General features: G+C 54.0%; 1 protein-coding gene and 2 long non-coding RNA genes across 7 annotated transcripts in view; 1 reads left to right on the top strand and 2 right to left on the bottom strand.

Moving 5' to 3' along the window:
- The window catches only part of FOXP4 (forkhead box P4), a 52,155-nt gene extending 35,553 nt beyond the window's left edge, over window positions 1–16,602 (bottom strand). For 2 of the 5 annotated variants that reach the window (XM_047859757.1, XM_047859758.1), the window contains exon 1: window positions 16,114–16,602. The gene's annotated coding sequence lies outside the window, so the exon portion shown is untranslated. The remainder of the gene's footprint in view (window positions 1–16,113) is intronic. The other 3 variants (XM_047859756.1, XM_047859760.1, XM_047859759.1) reach the window with 2 other exon arrangements.
- Window positions 16,603–17,498: 896 nt separating this feature from the next.
- On the top strand, window positions 17,499–20,156 carry LOC125165902 (uncharacterized). The gene is made up of 3 exons (XR_007152260.1): window positions 17,499–18,283; window positions 18,785–18,921; window positions 19,836–20,156. It is a non-coding gene; the product is annotated as an uncharacterized LOC125165902 (long non-coding RNA).
- A 2,505-nt stretch (window positions 20,157–22,661) lies between these two features.
- Window positions 22,662–26,387, bottom strand: LOC125165904 (uncharacterized). The gene is made up of 3 exons (XR_007152261.1): window positions 26,166–26,387; window positions 25,313–25,468; window positions 22,662–22,795 (listed from the first exon to the last, which is right to left on the bottom strand). It is a non-coding gene; the product is annotated as an uncharacterized LOC125165904 (long non-coding RNA).
- Between the last annotated feature and the right edge of the window lie 672 nt (window positions 26,388–27,059).

Below are 27,059 nucleotides of genomic sequence, written 5' to 3'. Positions count from 1 at the left end.
TTGGGGGCGATGGTTCGGAAGAGATTGAGCACTTGGTCCCAGGCCTTAATGGCCATGTCAGCCCGAGGGCCAGTGGCTGCCAAATGATGGATGGGGTGGGCGCCATCCTCCACCCGTCAGAGCACAGGGCCCCAGCCCCCTCCTCCGAGCCACCCACCCTGATCCCTGCCATCGGCCTACAGAGCACCTTCCCCCACTCAGGCCTGGGCCCCAGCTACACATAAGGGGGATGGGGAGACAGCAGAGGCCCACTCTGCTTCCACTCCCCCAATCCTGGCCCTGCTCAGGGTGGAGAGCAGCTGCCTGCCTTGATTCCAAGTCTAGCTTCTCTGAGATCTGAGAACTCCTGGGCCCCAGGGGACAAAGACTAGAGCCTCAGGGGTGTGTGTGTGTGTGTGTGTGCAAAGGAGAAAGGAAAGAGAATCCAGCACTTTCCCTGGGGTAAAGGAGAGTGCCCCCCCTTCCAGCACTCACGCACACACACAGTATAAAGTTGTAGATCAGACAGCAAGTTTGGAAAAAGGGAGGAAAAAAGGAAGGAGGCTCCTAACAGAGGTGTCCCTTTCTTTTCCGTCTTTTTATGGGGGGGGGGGTAACAGAGCGACACCCAGTGAACAACATAATTGCTGCAATGTGGCGTGTAATAATAGCTATTCAGGGGCCGATCATTCATATTAAACAGGGTGAAGCAAGCCTCTCATTTGCATGCTTGAGATTATATGCATTTGAAAAGTCATTTCCGCAGGGTGTATGAATGGCATTAATTCCCATGTGGCACGCTCTGCCCTCTCCCGGGGCTTTCACCTCCTTCCATGCTCCCACCCGCCCACCAACATACACCCAAACCTGCACGTGTTCCCTGTATCTCCACAACCTCACCTCCTCTACCCTGGGACACCCTGCCCTCTGAAGATGAGCACACCAGCAGCCTCATGCCTCCTGCCCATCTCTCCGCTGGGCATTGCAACAGCACTGGGGTGTTCCCTGCATGGTGGGTGAGCAGGCTCAGAGGGCCAGACAGCCAGGCACGGGGTGCAGATGCAGGCCTTTACAGCAATGCCCAGAGAGCCCGGACTCTGGCTAAGGCAGGGGCCTGGCCCCAGCCACAACCAGCTGTGAATCCTTTGCCTTCCTCCTCCTTTGGTGCTCAATTTCCCCCTCTCTGCATGGAGAGGTGGTCTTGAAGGTCTTATCTAACTTTGAAGCTCCAGGAGTAAAACTCCCTCTTCCAGCAGGTGCACCTGAAGCCACAGTGTTCTAGGGCCGGTGGGAGCCACCAAGGGTCCATTTGAATTACAGCTGTGGTCCCTCTCCCAAAGAAGGGCTCCACCCAACGTCGACCTGGGCTTCCTCCTCTGGTAATGGGGTGGGGGGCCCCCTCCAAGGGCCCCCTCTTTTTTTCACTCTGGCCCTTCCCTCTCTCTCCACACACTCCTCCCCCAGTCACCCGTTTCCTCAGCAAAGAGCAGCAGACACCTGCAGATGAGGAGAGAAGCTCTGGGAAGGAGACCATCTGGTTTCAAGGGCCAGCTCTGTGACCTTGGGCAAGTCACTGCCCCTTGCCCAAGTCACTGGGTTGGTCTTTCTTCCTTCGCACAGCAAGTAAGGGGGAAATTAGATCTTTCTAGGATTCGATAAACATGGGGCCCTCATCCCCCACCCTCCGCCTTCCCTGACCCCTCTTCTACCACGTGTTGGGGGCAGGGAAAAGCGACTCAGGCCGGGTTGTTTTATGTGGCCTAGGATTTCTCTCTGGTTCTCTAGTCCCGCCCTTAGGCAGCTCCCTGTGTCCTCTCAGGGAACCCCTTGGGGAACCCGGGCACCTCAGCCTGGGGCCAAGCCCCGAAGCTCCCCCAGACATTGTTGGAAGGAAGGAAGGAAGCTGGGTCAAAGCCGCAGCCTTCTCTTCCTCTCTGGGGGAGGCAGCGGGCCCCTGGGGGCTCCCACTTCCCCTGAGGCTCCTGGCCCTTCGAAGAACCCCAGGGGGCACTTAACAAGGGAGGCCTCCTTGTAACTTTCCTGGCCCGCCTTGTCCCCTCCCAGGCCGGAAGTGACTAGTTCTACCCACCTTGCGGCTAAAAGGAGAACCCAAGGACTAGGGTGTTTTGGGGTGAGACGAAGAGGGCCGGGGAGCCCCACACGCGGAGAAACCTTTATGCCTTTCCCGCGGGCACATATGGTGAAGGGAGTATTAATTACCGTAGCTTTTTAATTAACAATCGCTTAATCTGAGCGGTAACATTTGCCACGACACCCTGTGCCTCGCCGTGAACCCGCGCCGCCCGCCCTGCCAACTCATCAATTAATTTTTATTGACGTTTTCTTCCCCAAACAGGCACAATACCAGGGTTTTCCAATTAACACCTCCGCGATCTCTAATTAGTGCAATTAACAGACTGATGGATGCCCGGAGTTTACCCGCGAGGGAGGGAGGGAGGGAAGGGGGCGGGGCAGACCCCAGCGCACACGTGCATGCGCGCAGCTGGACAGCCGGAGGAGGCACTCCTAGCTTTAATCGGAGCAAAGCCGGTGGGGGCGTGACCACAGGTAACCTGTACCCACAGCTATGGTGGCGGTTTGAGATGAAATAAGTACACACGGTTTCCAGCGCTCCGCAAACCCATAACCTAGGCGGAGAGACAGCTGAAAGCCTGAGACTGGAAGTTGGGAAACCCGGCATCTTAGCCCCAGGTCTGTATCACTAACTTGCTGTGTGACTTGGGCCAAGTTCATTCCCCTCTTTTCTCCTCTGTATAACGGGGAAAACTAGACTAGATGCAGCTATCTATTTACAATGTACACCCCTATCAGCTTCCAAGGAAGGTCAGGAAGCAGACTGCAATAAAAGGCGGATGAAGCTTCTTAAAATACAATGTCACTGGGTAGTAGAAAGGGAGAACGAATGGACCAAAACCTTAAGCCAGAGGATCTCAAACTTGAATACATCAGAATTACCTAGGTGGACTTGTTAGAACACAGATTACTGGGCCACAGGCCCAGAGTTTCTGATTCAGTAGGTTGGGACCCAGCCTGAGACTTTTCATTTCTAAAAAGTTTCCACTTGGGGCGCCTGGGTGGCGCAGTCGGTTAAGCGCCCGACTTCACGATCTCACGGTCTGTGAGTTCGAGCCCCGCGTCGGGCTCTGGGCTGATGGCTCAGAGCCTGGAGCCTGTTTCTGATTCTGTGTCTTCCTCTCTCTCTGCCCCTCCCCCGTTCATGCTCTGTCTCTCTCTGTCCCAAAAATAAATAAACGTTGAAAAAAAAATAAAAAAAAAAAAAAGTTTCCACTTAAATGTTTAGGCCGCTCATCCAAGACGACGGGTGTCCCCGATGATGGCCACTGACTTTAGTTTATGAGCTGCCTGGTGGCCAAAATGAGATGATCGTCTCCAAGGCCATTTATTCATTCAATAGGGATTTAGTGCCTGCTTAAGACAGACACTGAGGGCAGCACCTGGCTGGCTCAGTTGGTGGAGCATGTGACTCTTGATCTCAGGGTGGTGAGTTCGAGCCCCACAATGGGTAAAGAGCTTACTTTAAAAAAAATAAATAAAAAGACAAACAGTGAGGATCTATTTTTCAGGAAGGAACTTGGAATTTGGTCCCTGCCCTTTGCAGATTTAAAAATCTTGAACAAGGGGTGCCTGGGTGGCTCAGTCGCCCGACTTCGGCTCAGGTCATGATCTCATGGTTCGTGGGTTCGAGCCCCACGTCAGGCTCTGTGCTGACAGCTCAGAGCCTGGAGCTTGCTTCAGATTCTGTGTCTCCCTCTCTCTCTTCCCCTCCCCTGCTCACTCTCTCTCAAAAATAAATAAATGTTAAAAAACAGTTTTTAAAAAATAAAAAATAAAAATCTTGAACAAGCCGGTACAGTAGTGGCCAGCATAGTGTCCTAGATGCTCCGAGGGCAACTTGTAATAACGGGGGTCCTACTCTCCGCACCCCTTTTTACTAGGTAAATCTAGCATTTGTCTTTTTTTTTCCAGAATTTCCCCTTGTTTTTTTAATTTTTAAATTTATTTTGAGAGAGAGCATGAGATCATGACCTGAGCCAAAATCAAGAGTCGGACCCTTAACCAACTGGGCCACCCAGGGGCCCCAGGCATTTGTCATTTTGAACATTTAGCCACTAGTAGAGTTTTGGCCATGAACGGAGTTCTTCTCTCTCTTCCGGAGGATGGCCTGGGGCGTATTTCACCAGCAATGACCCTCCATCCGTTCACTGGTTCCACATATAGGTAAACGCCTACAGCGTGCCATGCTCTGAGTATGCAGACCTTCTATGCTGGGGCTTATGGTTTCCTTGAGGGGAGGCAGATGATAAATAAGGACGCAAATAAATAGATAGGCTCAAATAAAGTAGGTTCTATCGAATGCTGAGTACAGGGAATAAACGGGAATCTAATTTAAACGGGGCGGGGGCGGCGCAAGGAAGGCCTTCTTTTTAAGGAAATGGCATTTATGCTCAGAAATGAGAGATGAGTAGGTGTTGGCCAGGCGAAGTGTACACTGAATGCAGGGGAAACAGCATATGCAAAGGCCCTTATTTTATAAGAGAGGTTGCCAGTTTCAGACTTCTCCAGAGCTACAAGTCCTTGAAATGGACATACTGCTAGATTACATAAAAAGACGTGGGTACCACAGGGAACAGAGCATGAAGACAGCTTATATTTCCTTCTTTCTTTTCCTTTTTTTCTAGCTGTCCTACTATCAGATCTTACTTGTGTCAGGGACATAAAGCAGAGGGTTTTCAGAGCAATAAGCACTGACCTTACAAGTAACTGAAGGATGCTTCCCAATTTGTCATCCAAAGGCCCTGGGATCCCCCTCCCTCATTCAGCTCAGGCCCCCAAGGCCTACTGGCTCAGGTTACTGGAAGAGCTGAGGGTTCGTTCAGGCAGCAGCCACCTTTGGCCTTGGCCCTCCTTTGCTAGCCACTCATTTGCCATCCTACCTGCTGGCCCTTTTCTGGTCTCTTATTATCTTTGTAATGAGAGCACTGAGCAGTGAGGTCACCAGTCTGAGCCTTGGTTTCCTGATTTGGGGCTAATACCAATAAGCCTTCCTTTCAGGGTTGCTGTGATATCAAATAAAATACACTGCAGGAAGAAGGCATTCAGAGAAGGGTAGTTAGTATAATTACGGGGGCCCAGAAGGACCTGCTACAACTCAACTCGGAGTGGGCTATGGATTATGAGCCCATCCCCTTACCACAGCTCTTGGTTCAGCATTTGAGGAAAGTGAGGTAGGGCCCATGGGTGAGAATGTCTCTATAGTTCCAAAATGGGTCCCCAAACCAGAGAAGGATGATGTGAGTCTCGTCACTACCTGGCTTTCTAAGCCAATTCCCCCCAAGAAGATGGGGGCTCTCCTGGGTTCCAGAAAAAGCTTAATCCCTCTCCAAGCCCATGTCCTGCCTGTACTTCGCGACTCTCCCTAAATGACACACTAGCAGCCACCTGCCCCAATGTTGCCGACCATTCAAGACCTCTCAGCACAAAACTTCAGGGCCCGAGGAGCTTCGTGCAGGTGGCAGGGTGAGGACATGCCTCTCTAAAAGGCGGCAACGAGCCTCTGTGATTTGGAAGGTGAGCCGCCATCCTGGGCTGTTCCAAGTTCTCTGAGTTTCAAATAACTTTATTTCCCAATCGTAAAAGTAACAGACACTTTGGTAGAAAAATTTTGAAGAGGGGGAAAAAAAAAGTACAAAGAAAAAAAAGTCGTACCCATAATTCTGCCACCCAGGGAGCTGGCCTGTTGGGATCTACCCCTTCTCTTCGTGTTCACCCTCTTTGGCATATAAACATTTAAAAAGTGAAATTGGGGTCATAATCTGTACATGGTTTGAATTTTCCTATTTTTCCACTCACCACTTACTATCATAACCATTTCCACATGACATCAAATATTTTAAGCAACAGTTTTTAGTGGCCACATAGTTGCTCGAATGGGCTGCGTGTTCCAGAACTTAGTTAGCCAATCGCCCAGAGTTGGATATCTAGACCGTTACCAATTTTTTTTTTTTTTTTTTTACTATGACTCTGCAATAAACACCCTTCTGTGAACGGAATATTCTACATTTCTAACTATTTGTTTACGATACATGTTTAGGTAGAACTGCCTCTTTTTAAGGCTGTTAATGCATTTGTTCCCCACTTGATGTCCAAAAACTTGGTACCAATTTTATCCTCCCTTCAGCAATGCACCCATATCCTGGAGGACTTATAAACCCCTCACCTTTTCAGCATTTTCCCTCCATTTTCCTCAGGTCTGTCTCCAGAAGACTCTCAGATCCTGTATAAAGTTCTCAAAACGCAACACTGTCAAGTCTGGGTGAGTTGACAGGGTACAGCTGGCTGGTGGCCCTCTGAACACAGGGGGGTCTGGGCATATGGAGGGAAGAAAGCACAGCCCTTGCTTTTGGGGGGCTTACCAGTTGGTGGAGGAGAAAGGGAGACATGCAGGCAAACAGGGTGTTAAAACAACAACAACAAAACAAAAACAGTACCTAGGCTCCACCCTGGATCAATTAAATTGGACTCTGGGGTGTGGGACCCAGGCGTGGATAATTTTAAAATCTTTTCCAAGTATTCTAAACTTCAACTGCAGCCAGGGTTGAGAACCTCTGCTCTATACAACACACAACTTTACAAATGTTATGTTAAATTGACACGGGGGCGGGGGGGGGGGGGGGGGGGGGGGGGGGGCCTGGCTATGGGTGCCTGGAGGGAATGCTCCAGGGAAGCCTACTCTGGGAAGGCTCCTCCGGTGGGAGGTGACTTCTAAGCTGAGTCACAAGGAAGTGAAGACTGGGCACACAATTTGTGACTCTATTTTATTTTAATAACAACCATTCCACTCGCAGAGTCCTTGGAAGCCCTTTCCCACACCCCTGTCATCTCCCGTCTTCATAGAATCTGGCATGCGTTTGACAGACGAAGGAACCATTCTTTGAAGATGCCTAGTGACTTGACGAGGTCACCTGGCTGCTAGAAGTCTGAGCCAAACTGAAACCCTACAGCTCTTCTGACTCCCAAACCAGTGCTCTTCTCCTGACTCCCACCTCAGAAGCCGCAAGCCTCGCTTGGGGCAGTCACTCTGCAATCTCCCTGGGATCTGAACCTTTCCTCACCATTGCCACCCACCCACCCCTGCACAGTGGACTTTCTCCCCTGGCTCTGGCCCTAAAATGCTTCCACCAGGCCCTAGCAAGGTGGCCTCCCTCAACACTCCTTTCTACAACCAGACCAAGAGGAAGAATTAACAATGGAAAAAAAAAAAAAAAAAAAAAAGGAAGAAAGAAAGAAAAAAGAAAGAGAACCAAAGATCCCACTCCATCTCATTAAGAAAGTAAACATAAGAGCCATCTAAGTGTCTAATTAAGCTTCTAATTAGTCCCTGCTTGTTACTAATGCAAATTAGATTACTCCGCTTAACTACAGCATGTCCACAACACCCTTGTTAATTGCGGCCTTTTGAAATTAAATTACTCCCTAATTAGCATATCAAAGCCATTGATTCGGAGCTGGGAAAGATGAGGGCAAGAGAAGCCGAATGCCAAGTTTGGTTAATCAGAGATGGCTAATTAAATAGTGACGTCTTACGTGGGGGGGCCTGCTGGTTAAGGGCTGGGGGCGACTCATCCAGGGCCTGAGTGGCCATCTGGAGCCTGGTTCTGGTAGTGCCCTTGGCACCAGGGGGCTCCCGTGAGCAAAGGAGGGGCTCTGGCCAGCCTGGGACAGATCACTGGTCTGGCCCTTCCTGGGGCCTTGACTGCTTTAGGCCTAACCTGTCCCTGACAGGCCCTGGGCCCTCTCTCTGTCTCCCCTCACGATATTTAGGTGTGGCATTTACAGGGATCTTGGGTACCAACTCAAGGGGCATCTAAAACACAGCCACATCCGAATACATAAGATTCAGCATCCTTCCTCACCTCTTTCCCTGTTCCAAATGAGTTCCAGAAAGGTGACTTGTGCCTAGTTCTTCTCTAGTCCCCACCTGAGATTCCATTCTTGGAAGAGAGTCTCCCCTCTCCCCAACAAAAAGTAAAGTTTGGGGGACAGGGAAGAGGGTGATGATAACTTTCACAGACAGGCTCACCTGGGCAGGGATGGGCTGGTTTTAGCTTCAAACAGGCTCCTGGAGACACAAGACCCTATAATTCCCGCCATGGTAGAAAACAGGACAATTGTCCCCCACCATCCGTTTTTAACAGGTGTGTGGGAATTCGATTGGGGTCAGGGTGTCCTTAAAGGTCTTCTCTGAGCTCTAGTAGAGAGCTTGCAGAGTCTCGGAGACCACCCCCCTTCCCCCAGCTCTTCCTCGAAGAATACTGAAGACAGGTGAAATCTCCAAGACAGAACTACTAACCAAAATGCCCTCAGGGGCAAGGCTGGTCACCTAGGAGGGCAGGTGAGAAGTGCAGGGCACTCAATCCCAGTCTGTCTTTACCACACCCAGAAATGCAGGCTGACTGTTGACAGGGTTCCGGTTTTTCAAAAGAGGCTAAAGTGGGGATATTTACGTGAAACGTGCCATTGTAATAAACTTTGTGTGGGCCAACAAAAACTCATAGGGGGTAAAGTTAGTCAATTTGTGACCTCGGCCCTTGTGGCCAGCATTCCAGAGAGGCAGGTTCCAGGTAACCACGTGGCCCCGGGCAAGTTACATTTCCACTCTACCCCCGGGTCCCTCGCTCGCCAATTCAGAGTAATGCGTATCACTGCCTAGAGGATCTCTCAGGGGTGTTATGAGGATCAGAACAAGAAAGTATGTGAAATGGCAAGGCCCGGCTCCTCAGTCAGGGTCTGGTGACCACTTAGTTGTACCCTGTACCTGCCACAGCCCCCTCCCAGATCGGGATGTCTTCTAGAACCTTCCTCTTTCATCTTCCATTTACCTTCTTGTTCCTTCAGATGCCTGCCTCAGCTCTTGGGCAGCCAGGAGGTAGCACACATCTGTGCCCTCGCCCCCTACAGTGATCGGCTCTAGCAGGGGCAATGGCTCCTAACTGCCTCTTCTAAAAAAAGATCAATGAACAAAATCCTGATGGCTGACATGTCCCTAGCCTGGTCCTCCAGTGTCCCCTCCCCCATCTAGGGTGTGGGTGTCTAGTGGGAGAAGCTCCTTGGAGTCTGTCCCCAGTTCTCCCTCCCCCAGTCCTCCTCTCCAAGTTTCTCACCAGCAGCCCCGGGAGTGCACAGGGTCAGGGTCAGGGTCAGGGCCAAATTCCCAAAGGGTGAGGTTTTGTTGATTTAAGGAGGGGTGGAACAGGGCCCAGGAGAGAGGACCTATCCCCCTCCCCAGCTCAGAAAGGGTGAAGCCCAGGGAGTGTCCAGTCCATGGGTACCATCCAAGCCAAACTGGGCAAAAGGGTTCCCAGCGGTGGTTTTAGAAAATAAGTGGAATAAAAGCAAGGCAGAAACAGAGAAATGGGGGGGGGGGGGGGGAGAGGCTGTCCTGATGTGAGGGGGAGGGCAGAACGGCGGCATACAAGGGCCAAGCTGCAGCCTGCCTTGCTGAGCTCTCTCTCCCAACGAGATTCAATTAATTGATAACAAGAGGCATCAAATTAATTTCTGGAGGATGTGAGATTCTGATGAAGGGAAATCTCGTCGATGGAGATCGGGCAGGAGTGGGGGCGGGCAGCACCCCCTTTTAATCAGGCTCCGCTGCCTAATTGGGAAGGAGGAGACCTGACTGGGCCTCGGGTCGCCTGCCCCATGTTCCACAGCGCCCCTTTTGGGAAAGAGTGGCAGAGGCAGTAGGCTCTGGGCGCGGGAACAAAGGGGGAGTGCACTGAGACCTTCCAGTCTCTTCTCTGCCCGATGCCCAACCCGCAGTTTCGGCCTGCAGAGGCCCGGGAGAGGAGCCCATGGGTGATCCCTCGTCCTCTGTGCAGTTAGGAAAGCCGAGGCCCAGAGAGAAGTTGGCCATGCCTAAGGTCTTAGAGGGAATTAGGAAGCTGGTAGCAGTGTGACGACTGGTGAATCCAGACCTTGTTTACCACCCAGACCTGCGAAGTCATCGCCAAGAGAGTACAGTGCAGCACGCAGGCACAGGCCGCCCTCCCAGTGGCTAAAAGACAGGCAGCCCCCCTTCCAAGGTTCCCTAGACCCCCAGGCCCTGGGCGGAGTGGGCCCCGTGCCCCAGGCTCTTTCTCCGTGCTGCATCCCCGAGCTCAGGTCTAAGAGATTAAGGAGCTTCCTGCAACTTGCACTGATGCGCTCACAGAAGCTCAGGAAAAGGCTGGGGAGGCAAGCAACGCAAAGGAAGCGTGCTGAGCTGGGGAGGAGAGACCAGTAGCCCTGGCTCTCAGGGGTTGTGGGGGGTGGCGCGGATATCCCGGAGGCTTCCTAAAGGAGGGATTCTCCCAAGAGGACCAACTCTACATCCTTAACAAGACCTGACCTTCCCAAGCGCCTCCTGCTCCGATCCAGTGGTGTGGAAGCCTTGAGAAGATAGGGAGCTTCTCCAGCGCTCCGGCTTTGCTCCCTAAGTGCTTACAGCTGCAGCCACTCCCTGGGTGTCCCACAAATCCTGCCATTCAATCTCTCCCCCAAATCTCTCCCCAGATTTGCGCACGCCCTTCCTTGCAGGGTGCGGATGCACATCTGCCCAGGGCACTTTTGAAGGAAAGGAGGAAGTACACTGCTACCCTTTTTTTGGACCACTTTCTTTCAGCCTCGGTCTCCCGGAAGGGTGGGCTCCAGAGCTGGGGGACCCAATCGGAGGGAGCTCACTGGGTTGAGGAAATAAGAATGGGAGCCCCCCTCTCCCACCCACCCCCACTCCAGTTCCCCTTCACACAGTGCAGCCCTCCTGAGGGCTCTCCCAGGCCAATGCAGGCAGCTGGCTGCCCCTGGGGGGCATCAGGACCAGAGCACAACAGTCCCTATCTGCAAGATCAGCCCTGGGGCACCTGCTCCATTTCTGATTTTCCAAGTTGCCACGGACCGAGTCACCTCTTCCCCTCGACCCTCTTGCTTGCCACTGCACACAGTAAGTGCTCCACAATGTGGAGTGGAGACCAGGACTCCCTGAGTCACCTGCCTTCTAGTCACCATCATTTGTCCCTCCTTTGCTGTCAGTGAGAATTCTAGGTAACTTCCACCTACCTTGAACAAATGCCAGAGGGTCGCTATTCTACCCAGTCCACTCTTACTGTCTGAGGAAAACCCACCGTCTCGCCCCCATTTGCCCAGCAGCCCAGGTCAGGTGCCATCAGAATCAGTTCTGAGTGGGAGAGAAAACATTATTTACCTCTGTCCAGTACCACCAGTGAGCCCAATGGCCCTCAGGTCCCAGCTCTAGAGGCTCCAGCTGGGCAGAGGATGGGCACAGGATGACCGGTGAGGTCAGCAGAGCTACTGAGATTCTGGGCCCAGGCTGCATGGTTCTGGTCAGGGTGGGGAGAAGGTGCTGGGAGGCCCTGGACCGAGGGACAGCCTGGCAAAGGCCCGGAAAGGAGGAGATTTGGGACAAGGATCGAGGGAAGGAAGGCCTCCACGAGACCCAGGCCTGGATGGCCCCCTCAAGGCACAGGACGCTTGGTCTCACAGCCCAACATCCCATGGCCCTGTCTACATGTGCACTTTCTGTGCCGGGAGCTCTAGATTTCTAGCTCAGGCAGGCATGCCCCGAGCTCAGACTCCTGAGGGACCTGCCCAGACCACTGCATCGGCAGCCACAAGGTTTGGAGTCACAGGGTTCCTTCCTGCTGTGATCCTGGCAAGGTGGGGGCAATGGGTAAAGAAGGTATGCGTTCCCATGGACAATCCAGTAAGGCAGTGCAAAAAGCCAGAAGCTTTAAGTTGAAGTTTCTTTTTGCTTCTTTGAGATGATCCATCCATAGTAGGTCCCAAATTGATCTCAGATGGGTGGCCAAACTTCCAGAAGACTGTGTAGGCTAGGGTTCCAAGCCCCAGAAGTCTCCCTTTTTGGAGAGAGATGGTGCCAGCCATTTTTTCCTCCTCTACACCCCGGGGGAATTCTCCCTCCCGTTTCTTATTTGTCTCTATGAGCACCTTAAAAGGGCATGGTGGGGGGTGGGGGGTAATGTATGACTGGACTGTTCCAGGGTTGTGTGTGGGTGGGAAATGCCAGATTCTGAACCTAGACCCTCCCCGCTTAAAGGGAAGGCAGGAGAAGAGAACATAGCCTTGTCACCGGAGGGGAGAGGGACGGCCCAGGCCTGAGTTTGTAAAGGGGTGAGGGGGGAGTTGACAGGCCCTCCGCATCCCCTCCTTTCTCCCTTCCCCATGGCAGAGCCCCAAGCCGTACTGGCTGCACCAGGAGTTGGGAGCCCCATATTTTATTGCCAGCTTCACCACTAACTCGCTGTGGAACATCAGACAAGTTGCTTCTTCTCTCTGGGCTTCATTTTCCCAGCCCATGAGATGGAGGTTAAAACTCAAGCATTTCCAACATGCTGTCCACTGTGCAGGCTGGCGGTGCTGGGAATCTAATGATAAAAGTCACCGTTGGTCAGCGCTACCATGTGCCAGGCACCGTGGTACAGATTTTACATACACTCTCCCGTTCGACTCCCAAAAGGATCCTCTAAGGTGGATATTATTGACCCACTTTACACATAAGCAAACTGAGGTTCCAAGAGCTTAATTGAGTTCCCCAGAGTCCCGTTACTGCTGGCCAGTTCCAAAGCCTTTTCCACTCTGACCCATGGTCTGCCCTGGGCAGGCCCTGAGTTCCTTGCCCTGGGATCCAGAGTTCTGGAACCAAGTCCAAGGAAACCATTTCAGCCAATGGAATCCTGTCAAAAGTGGCATCTGCCTGGCCTTGGTCTAGGGAAGCTGGGAGAGTTCTAAGATCATGAAGGGACATGGCGTGGAGCTCCTTGGGTAGAAGAAATTAGTATTTTGCACAGTTTAGGCTAGTAGGAAAATAAAGACGCTGTGCTCAGGATAGGCGAGGAGGGGCCTGGATTTCAGCTGGAGAGACAAGCAAACCACCAAGGCGGTGGGGTGGTGTAGTGAAGGGTTAGGATATAGGAAAGGCGGGTGCAGCCATTGCCAGACCCGGGGCCGGCGGAGCAGGGAAGTCTTCTTGAGGAAATGACCCCTCCTTCCCCTCACGTCTCACACCTCTCCTCTGAAACAGACACCCTGCTCCCACTCTCCTCTCCCTGATGTGATACCTTACCTGTCTCTCCTACCCTGACAATATGAGGATCAGAGAGCAGACCCCAGCCTTCACGGCTTGGGCACTCTAGTGCCCAGCCTGGGACCTGCCGGACAGAGTAGGGGGGCTCAGCAAACACTTAAGGTATTACTGCATCGAAGGAAGCCCCCCACCCCCACGTCCTCCGGCTTTCTTCCCCCTAAGGAAGAGGTGTGTTTGGAGTAGGGGCCCAGCAGGATATGCACATTCCTGGCAAGAAGGGACCTACCTGCCGGCAGCCAGAAAGGAAGTTTCTGGCCAAAGGCGGAGGAAAGGGGGCGGGGGTGTTGGTGTGTAGGTGTGAGAAGGGCACCCCCACAAAGGGACAGGGGCTGTCACAAGTTGAGCCCAACCTGCCCCTACCCCTGGCATACCCCAGCACTGGTGTCAGACCTTTCTCTCCCCAGGACTCAGTGGTTCCCCAATTCTATAAGTCCTGGGAAACCTGCCCAGGATTGGAAGAAGGATAGAAAACCCCACCCAGAGACCCAACGGCTTAGTGCCAAAGGAGAAGGTTCCTGTGGTCTCCCCTAACTTAGTGCTAAGGCTGGGACCAGGGTAAGGTAGTGGCCGGAGGGTCTGGGAGGAGATTCAGATCCTATTGGGGTCCTGAGTATGTCTGGGGGACAGGACACCCACAACATCGCTTCCTCCCCATGCTACCTTGCCCCGTTGACAAGAGTGGCTAACACCCCATAGGGAATCCAACCCCCCCTCCCCCCGCCAGGGCACATCCCTGCTTTTGAGAGGCTCAGATCTAAGGTAGCCAGAGCAAGCAAGCTGTCCAGGTGCCTACAACAGTCTCGGGACCCTCCCTCCAGCCTGCCAGGTGACAAAGAGCCCCAGAACCCCCGGCAAGACAAAGTTTCTTAAGTTTAAAACAAAACAAAGCCAGCCTGCAGACTTCCCCCATCCCCAAAGCAATTTTCTCCAGGGTAGCATGCGAGGCTTGTCTGGGATAGGGGCTGTCTGAAGCCAGTGTCTCTCTCTGGGGGGCATTGGAGACACTGCCATCCCTGCCTTCCGGCCCCTGCGACCACCCGCTAGCTCACCAGGAGACTCAGGGGCTTGAAATGCTCAGCATGGAAGCGTTCAGTCCCAGTTCTCTGCTGAAAGTGAGTTTCTGGGTTCAAGCCTGGGTTACCCACTCCGTTTGCCCGGTGGGACTGGTCAAACCCTCTAGCAGCTACACGCCATATAGACTGCCGGCTGCCCCTTCTTCCTGCGTGGGAGATGGCGCACCCTGGCCAGTCTCTGGCTCCAACCCCAAGCTGCCCCTCAAGCTTCACTCCTGGGGCCTTAATCCCAGACCCAACACAGCTCACCCTGGGACAATCCAGGTGGTGCTTTAAGCCGGGGGATAAAGATGTTGAAGTTCAAGTAAAAACCCGCATTGGCCAAAACGCTCCTGGGCTTTCTCAGGAACACCCCCCCCCACCCCCCCACTGCGTGACAGCTTCATACTCCGGTTTGCTCTTTCAGGTCCCCACCTGAACCCCTGCTCCAGCCTCCGCCGGCCAATCCGCAGGGAGACCCGGTGCTAGGGTGCGAGGCACGAGGTGATCTCCAGACGCCTTAAACCCCAGGCGCCCAGGGAGGGAGGAAATCACCAGGCGAGGTTGGCAAGAGAAGCGGGGGTGCAGAAGGGATGAGCCGGTCGCTCTGCAGGCTCAGGGGGGCCGCATGCCCATATCATCTTCCCCCAACCTAGATAGTCTGGGTGAGACGCGGACGTGTTCACGAGGTGTCCCAATTGTAGAGAAGGAATCCGCAGCTGTTAGGGCCTCTGTCTCAGAATCCGCGTCCCGCGAAATCACACCGTTCTTTGCCGGGGAGGCCGGGACCCCGGGTCGCTCAGGGAGCCCCGCATTCTAGCGCCACAGGCTTTGCCCGGGCTCAGCTCCAAGTTAGTTTGTTTGGCGTTGATGGGGAGCGCGAGGCCAGAGCGCCACGGGGTGACCGCCGGTCAAAGAGAGGCGTCCGTGGGGGGGGGGGGGTCGTCCCGCTTGGGCTTGGTCACTTGGGAACCCTCTTCCCTGGAAAGAACCCTGTTGCCATCCTCCCTTTCTCCCCACCATGGTGAGGTGGAGGGGGGGTGGGGGTGGTTCTCCCTAAATGCGGTGAATAAAGGTATCTGCCGGGTCCGTCCCCAGCCCTCCAGCACAGGCGCACAAAATCACGGGGGCCGTTTCCAGACGTTCTCAAGTCCCCAAGAAGTTTTCCGCTCAATCTCCGAGCTGACCGAGCGATGGAGGAAAGGGGTTGACTGGCCCCGGAGCCTCCAAGGTGCGACCCCAAGAAAAACAAGTCTGCCTCTCACTCGAGGCGACGCGGCGGGTGCCACCGAGGTCCCCCCCCCCCCATCTGCCTGCGGCGCGTCTCGGGGAGTGCTGGACAGACTGGGGTTGGGAGAGCTGGCGCTACCACTTCCCTCCCCAGCTCTGGAAAGTCCGGGCCGGGAAGTACTCTTTGTTTGACTCGGGCGGGGGACCGGGGGGGGGGGGTCGCGCCCCCTTACACCCCACTCCCAGCGGCCAGGCCGGGAGGGGGCGGGGCCCAGATTCTGGGGGGGAAGGGCGGGCCTCAGTAGCCTTTCCAGCCAGCACTCCCGCCCCAGCCGACCTCCGGCTGCCCCCACCTCCCGCCGCCGCGCAGCAGCCCCCACCTGTTCCCAAGGCGGCTCTGGGCCGCGGGGGCCCGGGCCGGGGGCGGGGTGTGGTGGCGGCGCGGGGTCAGGGCGCCGCAGCCGGCCCCGGCTGGAACAAAGTGCGCCGGCCTGGGCCCGGCTCCTCCCGGCGCCCGGCGCGTCTCCGGCGGGCAGTTTGCAAACACAAAGTGAGCCAGTGAGCGGGGAGAGAGTGCGCGAGCTAGGGAGTTGGTCTGGTCGCCGGCCCAGCCCCCACCCGCGTCCCCGGGCTCGGCCCGCCACCTACCTGTCCGGCCCGGCCGCTCCGTGCGGGCTCCGGCCCGTCAGCCCGCGCGGGGCATGGGGCTCGCTCGGGTCGCAGCCCGGGCCCGCCGCCGCCCGCTGGGGCTGCCCCTCCGCGCCGCCCGGCGCCGCGCAGCTCCCGGGCGTCCTCCCTCCGCGCCGCGCCGGCCGCCGCGCGCCTTAGCCCCGCCGGGGCATCGCACTTTGTGGGCAGCTCGGCTCGCTCCGGCGGTGCTCCTCCTTCCCGGTCCTCCCGCGACGCTCGTTCGCTCGCTCCGGCTCCGGGGCTCCGGGACCCCGGCGTCCCCGCCCCCGGCCCAGCCCTGGTTCCGGCCCGGGCTCCTCCCCGCCGCGCCGCCGCCGCCTGCGCCGCGCCCTCCTCGCGGGCTGGGGGCTCCGTCCCGGCCGCCGGCCGCGCTGTCCGGTCCGCAGGGGCGGCCGGCTCTGGACTCCGAGGGGCTGCGACTGAGCCCGGGCTGCGAGTGGCTGCGAGCGGGCGGCGCGCGGGCGGGGCGGGAGGGGGCGGGGGACGCGGGGTGGAGGGGGAAGGAGGGAGCGCGCGGAGAGCCGAGGAGGAGGGAGCGAGCGAGAGGCGGAGGGAGGGGAGACCAACTTCTAGCGCTACCATAATTCGCCTAAAGCAGGTGCAGCCGCTTTCACCCGGCCAGGCCGCCGCGGCGGGCGAGAGAACACCACGTGGAGCGAACTTTAGGGGAAGGAAAGTGGGGACTTGGGGAGAAGACACGGGACTGCGGACTTGAGAAAGCCGGGAGGTGGAGAGACCCCAGGGATCCTCTCTGCCCTGGCGAATCCTGTGGCGCGCTTGGCAAACCCCAGCTTTTCCCTGGAGTCTGGAGGTACGGCCGAGCCCTGCTCCCACACGGTTCATTGGTTCCCAGCGGGCTGCGCTCGGCGCGGGGAGTGGCCGGGGGCTCGGAGCCCGGGGCCGGTGTCGGCCCGGGTTCTTCCTGGCCTCCCTCCTGCTCGCCACTGCGTGGGGGCTGGAGGTGAGCTTTCTGACCCTGGGGTGGGGGAGGCGGGGAGGCTCCTTCTGGGCTTAGTGAACGCTCACCCCCGGCCAGCGCTGACTCCCTTTCCGGAAGGGGAATTTCCCAGAAAGTGCTCTGCGAACCGGTGAAGAAGGGGCCCAAAGCCGGATACACGCGGGAGAAGCGAGGTGCAAAGTCGAGGCAGTTATCCGGGCAAATTAGATTACAAACAAAGCTCAGCGCAGAGCCTTTGCCTGGGGGGCTGGAAGGGTGGGGTGGGGGGCTGGAGAGAGAGTGGTGGAGGCAGTGGCGTGTGTTGGGTTTCGGTGGGGGCAGGGATGGGGTGGGGGGAGTCCAGATGGGGAAAGGCCCGAATTCCAACGCAGAAGGGTTTGCTGGTAGCAGCCGCTCTGCTCAGAGACCCGTGGAAATCTGAATAAATCTAACACCCCCCAAACATCTCCTGTCTCCGTGTTGCGCGTGGGGAGAGGTGAAGGACGCCCCCAGAGATCTTCAAGGAGTGCCCGTGAGCAAGGGAGGGAGGGCCCTGCTGCGGGAGGAGGGCAGGAAGACGGTGGTTCTTGAAGGCTCTCCTGGTCCAAATCACAGGAGGCAGGTGGAGATAGGGCAGGCACATTGAGGCCCCTGTGGAATGTGAGCTGGGGGTCCTCAGGGTGAGTCAGTCCTGTGGCCTGGGGAGAGAAGGATTTCTCAGAGGAGAAAGTCTTTCCAATGGGGCTTGGAAGAAAAGGATGTCAGGAGAGAAGGCTCCCTTTTGGGTTGTTCATCAATTATTCCATCCCTCTTCTGTTGGGTACAAATAGTCAGAAGTAGTTGTAAGTTAGTGGTGCCTGTCCAGGTCCAGAATCCTATGTATTTGCCTTGCTGTGTGGGCGTGATGGGCATATTTAGGTCCAGCTGGAACCATCCGGGTATCTAGGTGTGAGATTGTTGGAAGGAGTGTTCTAAGGGTCATTCATGTGGGCGCCACAGTGTCCTTCCCAGCACAGCCATGGCAGTAGCAATAACCACAGCAAATGTTCGAGTCCTGCCACAGGCCAGGCAGAAGACACGTGTCATCTTCTCAATAACCTGATGAGGTGGATAGTGCCGTCATGCCCATTTTACAGAGGAGAAAGCTGAGGCACGGAAAGATGAAGTCATCTGCCCAGGCTTACAGAGCTGGTAAGTGGTGAAGCAGGATTCCAACCGGAGCTGCTTCCATGAGGACAGGGAGGAACCTCACGGAGGCTTCTAGAGCAGTACTGCTGGGGTCTTACCTGAGGAGGAGTGCGGTTGCAGAGGAAGGAAGCTCTTGATAACGTGATCCAATTTATCTTCCATGGGGAGTCAGTTCTGGTGGGAGTCAGGATGGGTGGACAGGTCTGGGCCAGGCCTCGGGTTGGCAGGCCCTCGTGTAAGCCCAGCTGGGCAGTGGCCGTGCCCCTCAGGCCTCCTTCCCATCATTTTTGCAGAGGCTTGGGGTGGGGTGACATCTCAGGACTTTCAGTGGAAAAGAAGGGATTTTTGCAGAGGGGAGGTGGGGTGGGCTTCTCCACCTCTTTTCTGGCTCTCAGCCCCAACAAGTCCTTTCCACATGGCTTTCTTGCAGCAGCCCTCCGTACCTCCCACACGGGCTCCCTTGCCCCAATAGAGTTCCCTGGGTTGTTTTGGCTTTCATTTCAGGTTACCGGTCATCTCCAGGCCAACTCAGTTTCCAGCACCCTGTGAGTCACATTAGGGACACGGGAAAGGCAAAGATCCTGTCTTATCCTCCCCTAAAGGGCATTTTGGTGAGGAAGGCGAGGCCTCACCAGAAAAAGGTACAGAATTAACACTGTGAAATCAAAGCAGCCAGTTCAAAGCTTTTCCTTCTGGTACAAGAGCTCTGAGAAAAGGTTCAAAAGAGTAGCCCTTGGGGGCTCCTGGGTGGCTCAGTCGGTTAAGCAGCTGACCTCAGCTCAGGTCATGATCTCACGGTTCGGTTCGTGGGTTCAAGCCCTGCGTCGGGCTCTGTGCTCACAGCTCAGAGCCTGGAGCTGGCTTCAGGTTGGGCTGGTGTGAGGCGGCCTTGGGTTGAACTTCAGCCTCTGTCTTTGCCAGCAGTGTAACCCGGGCAAGTTACGTGATGTCTGGGCCTTAGTTTCCTCGTCCACAACACTGAGAGAATGGCTCCTTAGATGGTTGGCAGGAGAGGGCACGGGCAAATCATCCGGCTTTCCACAAATGCTCCCTTTCCCTTTTGTAAATCCCAGTTTCCTCACCTTCAAATGCAGAATTCCGACCTCACAAAAATGCACATCATGCATACAACAGCCGTTGATCCTTACTAGCTGCTGGCTGCATGCCAGCCACTTGACTCACATGCTTTTGAGCTCTATCACCCCAGACATGGTGGCTCTTCTCATTTTATAAGTGAGGGACTTGAGGTTCAGAGAGGTCAAGCAACTTGCCCCACGCCACACAGCTGGGAGGTATTGCAGCAGGGGTGGGCTCCCAGATCTTCCTGCTCCCAAGCAGAAGCTCCTCCCCCGGGGTCCACTGCCTCCCTGTTGTGGGGATGAAGTGGGCTAGTGGCTGAGCTCATTCCTCATACCAGCCTGACGCTCCTGCGTGGTGGTGGGTGTGTGTCCAAAAATAGTATTCTCGTTAATCCCACAGTCCCAACACATCTAGGCCCAGATACTTTATGTTTCTGTTCATCTGACCGACTGGGTCTTAACTTTTTTTCCCTCAGCCTTATTGCGGAATTAAACTTTCCAGCCTAACACGGCAACTCCAGTCCTAAAATGCAGACATGTTCACCAGAAGACGTACACAAGGATGTGCCCAGCAGCACTGCAATAAGTAGACGTATCAGGGTATTCTCATACACGGGCGAGTACTTGGCAAGGAGAATGAATAAGCTGTCGCCACACACAGCACCGTGGAGGAATCTCACGCACAGGATGTTGTGCATAAGAACAAGACAAGCCGTAAGAGAAAGCAGCCAGTGTGAATCCATTTATCTGAAATTCAAAAACTGGTCGGATTGATAACATTAGAACTCAGGAGAGAGGGGACATGATTGGGAGAGGGTACAAAGGGGTTCCGGGGGGCGGGGATCTGGGCATGGGCATGTTCTGAGTTTGTTTTTTTTTTTAATGTTTATTTATTTATTTATTTAGAGAGAGAGAGCGCGCGCGAGTGGGGAGGGGCAGAGAGGGAGACACAGAATCCGAAGCAGGCTCCAGGCTCTGAGCTGTCAGCACAGAGCCCATCGCGGGGCTCAAACCCACACACCGTGAGATCATGACCTGAGCCGAAATCAAGAATCGGAGGCTCCACTGACCGAGCCACCCAGATGCCCCTGTTCGGGGTTTTTTGGATTTGGGAGTTGGTGGCACGGTTCTGCTCACTGTGTGAAAATTACTTGAGCTGATGTGTCCTTCTGATTTGCGTGCCTTTCTTCATGCTTCAACTAAAAAGCTTCAGCGTTGTTGCTGATAGAATTGAGGACCTCTCCATATCCCTTTTAGTCTTTCTCTATCCTTCCCTTGCCAGAGGTAGCCACTTCCTTGCATTTGGAGGGAGCCCTCCCAAATTAAGTTTTATACTATTCATCATTTAGTGTCGCTTGGGTATCATGAAATTTTAAATAGAAGGTATCTTTCTGCTCCTTGCTTTTACTTTTTGTTCTTGGTGTTTATTACTGAACTCCATGCGGGGGAGATTAATTTAGGTTTGCTACATGTATCTCTAGGTCAATCATTGAAAAGGCTGGTGGAGAGCATTCCACTCTAGCAGGTGCCCTGGTTTCCTTGCCCAGCCTCCCAGTGATGGACAGTTGAGTTGTTTCCAACCTTTGGCCATTGTGGTCACACTGCAGTGGGCTTCCTTCTGTGTCCACCTCCCCTCCCCCATCCCACCCCCCGGGGGCCTTCTGTTTCTCTCTCCTCCTTTGCCTCCTGCTCAATCAAGTTGTTCCCCTTTCCGCCTGTGGTTCCTCCACTCTGGAATCTTCTCCCCTCCTCATTTCCCAGCTGCTCCTCCCCACCCTGCTTCCCAGTCTTTCTGACTCAGAAAGACCCCGGGTCTGTGCTCGGTGGAGGTGGGGGAGGGATGGGAGGGGGCAGCCTTTTCCTTTGCCACAAAGGCCTCTGTTCCGCAAGATAAATGATGATTTAAACAAAGAAATATTTCATTAAGGGTTGATATCTTAATGAACTGTGCCAGGAATCCTCAAGACACTCTCTAGACACACACACACACCCCTTAAGGGAGGCTCTTAGCCGGGGGTGGGGGGGGGTGGGGGGAAGCTTTATCAGTTTACCATATTGCCCTGAGTAGAGGACCATGCACTGTGTGGGGAACCATCCCAAGGGGCTATGAGGTGGAGGGCACTTAGGACTGGGGGCGGAACCCAGTTGCCCTGCTTGGTGCTAGGCTGGCTGCATGCCTGGGCCCTGGGAGATATTTGTAGGGCCCCCTGCGGTCACTTTTAGGGACTCAGAGACTTGGGCCTTGTCCATAGGGTGGCGGGCGTGGGACTCTAGGCTAATTGGTGGAAAATCAGTCATTAAGGACCAGGAAATGAACAATAACTTGACAAGCAGTGGACAATTTTCCATCAATTAGAACACAGTGTCTTTGGGTCAAATGAGACTTCTCTGTGGAGAGATTTCCCTGGAGGGATAGAGCAGGACACACACCAGGAGCACACCCATTGCCCTTCCCCTCCCCTGTGCATGGCACCCTGCCATTCACGGAAGAAGGGGTGTGCCTGGCGACAAGGCAAGGAGCAGGCTCAGAGGACAGAACCCCTTCTCCCTTCATCCCCTTTGGGAGCTGCCCCATGATTTCCTTCCTTGTGAAGACGCTTGGATTTTAATCCCAATTCTGTCACTTTCTAGCCTGAAATCCCAAAGCTGAGGGCCCGGTGGGGGGTTACTGGGTTTTTTCAGCTGCTGAATGGAGAGACACATGATCGGGCAGAGAGGTGGGGAGGCATGGTGTAAGTCACATGGGCTTCTCAGTGTCAGCACTGGGTAGATTGGAGCTGGGTTGTTATTCCTTGATTACCTGTCCGGCTTGCATCTCCTTCCCCCTCCCCTTCGGCGCTCCTGTTACAATGCCTTGTTGGCTAACTTTTATTCAGTAAGCACCTAAGAACTTGTAACACATTCTGTTGTTTGTTAACTGTTTAATCATTTATGCCTCATCTCTCCAACTACATAACAAACTGAGGTCAGCAGCTTACAATTGTAGTCATTTTGGAATTTCCTGTTGCACCCAGCACAGTGTGTTTTGCATAGTACGTGCACAGTAAATGCTTGTTGATTGCATTTTATTATGATTAGATACTTTAGAGCAGAGCTTAAAGAAAAAAAAAAAAGCCTGATACACCGCAGAGCAAGTTGGTGCCCTGAAGGCATCGGCTGGGGGTTGGTTGTAGAACTTGGGCAGGAAATGCGTCTTCACTGATGGAGGGACAGGGCTGGGGGGCGTCAAGGGAGCTGGGGTAGGACAAGGTGGCACTCTCACACCCTCAGAGGCACCCCTCCTCCCAGAAGGCTGTGCTTCCATTCTTTTCCATACTTCTTCCTGCTCCCCTTCTGCTGGTCCATGAGGATGCCTTCAGAACTCTGCTGAGCAAGGGAAGCGTTCCTTCCCAGGAGAACCTTGAAAGCCTAGGGTTTGAGGTCTCAGCCACTGGCGCTGGAGGGTGAGATGGGATGGGATATAAAGGAGGAAAGTCAAAGCCAAGGTAGCCTCACACTGGGAATAGCTACCACCTATGAAGCGTCTATTATATACTAGGCCTTTTTTTTTTTTAATGTTTATTTGTTTTTGAGAGAGAGCGCAGGCGACAAGACAGAGTGTGAGTTGGGGGGAGGGGGGTGGGAAGAAAGAGAGAGAGGGAGACACAGTCCAAAGCAGGCTCCAGGCTCAGCACAAACCCATGAACAGCGAGATCATGACCTGAACCGAAGTTGGATGCTTAACTAACTGAGCCACCCAGGTGCCCCAATATACCAGGCATTTCTGATATGTATCTAATACGTATCTCTGATCCCCACAGTGGTCCTAATGTGTGTGGATTCTTTCTTTCTTCCCTTCCTTCCTTCCTTCCTTCCCTCCTTCCTTCCTTCCTCTCTCCTTCTCCCTATCTCTCCCTCCTCCACTCTTTCTCTCTTCCTGTCTTCCTCCCTCCCTCTCTCTCCCTCTCTTTCTCCCTCCCTTCCTTCCTTCCTTCCTTCCTTCCTTTCTTTCTTCTCTCTCTTTTTCTCTCTCTCTTAGAAGGCAGTGCCCCAAATGGCAGAGGCAATGGATGTAGCGTGGATATGAGAGGAGATAAGAGAGAGTTTGTACACATTGCTTATTGTGTGTGGTGTCCAGCTGGGCCCATGGAGTGGAGCTCACACATTTTCTTGCGGCTTTCATATTGTGTCCTGAATCACATTCCATGCCAGGTCTGGGCTGGGCCCACCTCCTTCTTGGTTCTTTTGTGCCCCTTCTTCTTTCTGGCCTTCTCTCCTCCAGTCCCTTCTTCTCTTGACCCCTGGCCCTCCAGTCTCCAAGACCTTCCTCGTGGTCACTAGGCAGCAGGAAGTCTCTGGAGCCAGGCATCGGGAGGCTGGAGTGAGGCTGGATCTCAATTAGAGATGAACCAACTGTGCATCAGGCACTGTGTTAAGCATTCTTCATGTGTGACCTCATTTCACCTCCTAACAGCCCTCAGAGATGATACAATATATTATGTTGGTGCCCCACTCCTGTGCCTTCCCCCGACCTCTTATACTCCTAAGGCTTTTAGTCACCAACACCTGCCTGTCCTTGCCTGAAGGCTCCCTCTGGGCCTTGAAATCCACTTTACCACTGTGTGGGAGGCCAGAAGTGCAGGGGCATTAACTGCTTCTGGGAGAGCCCCCCACCCTTTATCACCTTCCTTCCCTTCCTTGTCTTACTTCTTCACTTCTCTACTGGCGTTTACCTCCTGAATCAGCCCCATATACTGGAATAGTTGTCTCAGGGGCTCCTTCTGGGGGAATCCGGCCTAAGTCAGGTGGGCACTGTGATTTTTTTAAAATCTGTATTTCCAGGGGCGCCTGGGCGGTTCAGTCGGTTAAGCGTCCGACTCTGATTTCGGCTCCGGGCATGATCTCATGGTTCACGAGTTCGAGCCCTGAGTGAGGCTCCGCACTGACAGCTTGGAACCTGCGTGGGATTCTCTCTCTCTCTCTCTCTCTCTCTCTCTCTCTCTCTCTCTCTCTCTCTCCTTCTCTCTCTGCCCCTCCCCCACTCGCTTGCTCTTTCTCAAAATAAAAAAAAAAAAGCTTTAAATTTGCATTTCCTTCATTGGGAGTGGTATTGTGCATCTTTCATCCGTAAGGCCCACTCCCCCCCCCCCATTTAAAAAAAATCGAAGTATAGTTGACACAACGTTATATTAGTTTCAGGTGTAAAACACAGCGATTCCATAGTCTGTACATTATGCTGTGCTCACAAGTGTAGCTGGCACCTGTCATCATATGACACTATTACAATACCCTCGACTATCTTCCCTATGCGACATCTTTCATCCTGTGACTTATTCATTCCATACCTGGAAGTCTGTCCTTCCTACTCCCCTTCACCCCATATGGCCCATCCCCACACTCGCCTCCTCTCTGTGGCAACTATCATTTTGTTCTTTGTACAGAGGGGTCTGTTTCTGCTTTCTTTGTTTGCTCATTTGTTTTGCTTTGTTTTGTTTTCGATTCCACATGTAAGCAAAATCGTATGGTATTTGTCTTTCTCTGTCTGACTTATGTCACTAACCATAATACCCTCCAGGTCTATCCATGTTGCAAATGGCAGGATCTCATTCTTTTTTATGGCTGAGTAATACTCCAGGGGGTGCGTGTGTGTGTGTGTGTGTGTGCGTGTGTATATGCACACACACCCAACTTTTTCCTTATCCATTCATCTATTGGTGGACACAGGTTGCTTCCGTATCTCGGCTACTGTAAATAATGCTGCGATAAACATAGGGTGCATATATCTTTTCAAGTTAGTGTTTTTGTTTTCTTTGGGTAAACACCCAGTAGTGTAATTATTGGTTCCTATGGTATTTCTATTTTACTTTCTTGAGGAACCTCCATACTGTTTTCCACACTGGGCCAATTTATAGGTGGGTAGTGTTATTAACCTCGCTTTACAAGTGATAAGACCACAGCTCAGTGAAACTCATACCCAGTTCCCCGATGACATGAGCAAATGCCTGTGTCCACACCCTGGCTTGGTACACAGCATGTGTCCACTTTGTTGCTCCACCATATGGCTTCTTGAGGGCTCTTCCTCCCTGCCCCCCAGAAGTCTGGTTCAAGGCCATTCTCCTTGGTTTCGTGCCTTGAGAGATAAGAGGTGAGAGGTAGGTTGGAAGTGGGGAGTGTTTCCAGGCCACCCAGCCCTTCCTGCCTCCCTTGTGGGTCACTGCTGGCAGTCAGAGCCAGCTCCTGGATCACAGACAGAAAGAGAACCTGCCAGCCTGGACATGTGACGAATGGAAAAAAGTGCCAGAGTGCTGGAAAAGGAGAGGGCTGAGCCAGGGGTACAACGAGAGGGTGCTCAGGCCAAGGGAGTCCTTTCTGAGCCTCTGCACTATTCAAGAGAATGTGACCCCTCTTCCCTGCACACAGGAACCCTGAAACACAGGAGGGGCTGAGGTGAGGAGAGAGGAAAAGGATTTCTTTTTAACTTTGTTTATTTTGAGAGAGAGACAGAGCGAGCGGGGGAGGGCAGAAAGAGAGGGAGAGAGAGAATCCCAAGCAGGCTCTGCACTGTCAGTGCAGAGCCCAACTTGAGGCTCAAACCCATGAATCACTAAGACCATGACCTGAGCCAAAACCAAGAGTTGGATGCTCAACCAACTGAGCCACCCAGACGCCCCAGAAAGGATTTTTTGAGAGTGAGGTTTGCTCATCCTCAGAATTAGAAAGCCCCCCTGAGAACCTTGGGAGCCAGGCAATAATTGGCCTGCCTCTTTGTGAGCGTAGAGATGGGCACGGGGGCAGTGAGGACCTGATTCCCTCAAGACAGAAGTTACCTGGAGGGAACATCTTGAAAGTTTCTACTCGTTTGGTTTTCATGGCAAGTTTAGATTCTCCCAGAAGCAGGCACCGAGACAAAGATTCCAGCACAAGTAGTCTGTTTGGGAAGGGGTCCCTGGAAATACCTGTGGAGGAGCGGGAAAGTGGGAAGGGAGGCCAGGAAGCCAATGGAGGGAGTGTTCTCATGCATTGGCCGGGAACTCTGAAAGATAAATGAGATATGCTTCAAGTTGTCCATACCACAGGGCGAGAAAGCTGGGGTATTTATCTACTGGTTCTCCCCTTTGCCGTGGGTTCAGGGCTGCTTCAGGGCACGTTAACTCTCCAGCACTTTCAGCTTGCCCCGAGCTGGAGTCAAGAGTGTTTCCATGGCCAGAAAAACCCTCTGGCAAAGAGCAGGTGTTGGCAGTGAGCGGCCTTGTCCATCTAGAGGTATGTGCCCACAGATAATGGGCCGGGTGCCAGTGCCTGGCACACTCTGCCCTCTCTTCTCCTCCTTGACTTTTCCTTTCCGTGTGCCTCTGTGAATTCGTGTCATCTCCCACGGCCCCCCTCTTAAATGCTTGGTGTTCTCAAGGCTTCAGCCTTGACCCACTGCTCTCCTCAAGCTGCGTGTCCTCTTGGACAGTCCCACCCACTCGCATGGTTTTAAGGAAGTCTGGGTTGGTGGCTCCAAGTACTAACCCAATCTGGACCTCTCACCCCCACCTCCACGTCTGTGAGCCTCCAGTGATGGCATATGCAACGTATCCCAGACTCAAATCATCATCTGCGTCCCAAAACATACTCCACTTTGGCATTTTCTCCTCAGTGGTGGCATCCTGATCCACCCCGTCCCTCTAGAAACTAGGAGTCACCCCTTGATTCTCCCTATCCCTTCCTTTTCACAT

This window comes from Prionailurus viverrinus, chromosome B2, assembly GCF_022837055.1.
Source record: "Prionailurus viverrinus isolate Anna chromosome B2, UM_Priviv_1.0, whole genome shotgun sequence".
NCBI lineage: Eukaryota > Metazoa > Chordata > Mammalia > Carnivora > Felidae > Prionailurus > Prionailurus viverrinus.
Note: the sequence above shows the minus strand (reverse complement) of the source record. Positions and strands in the feature narration are given on the sequence as shown.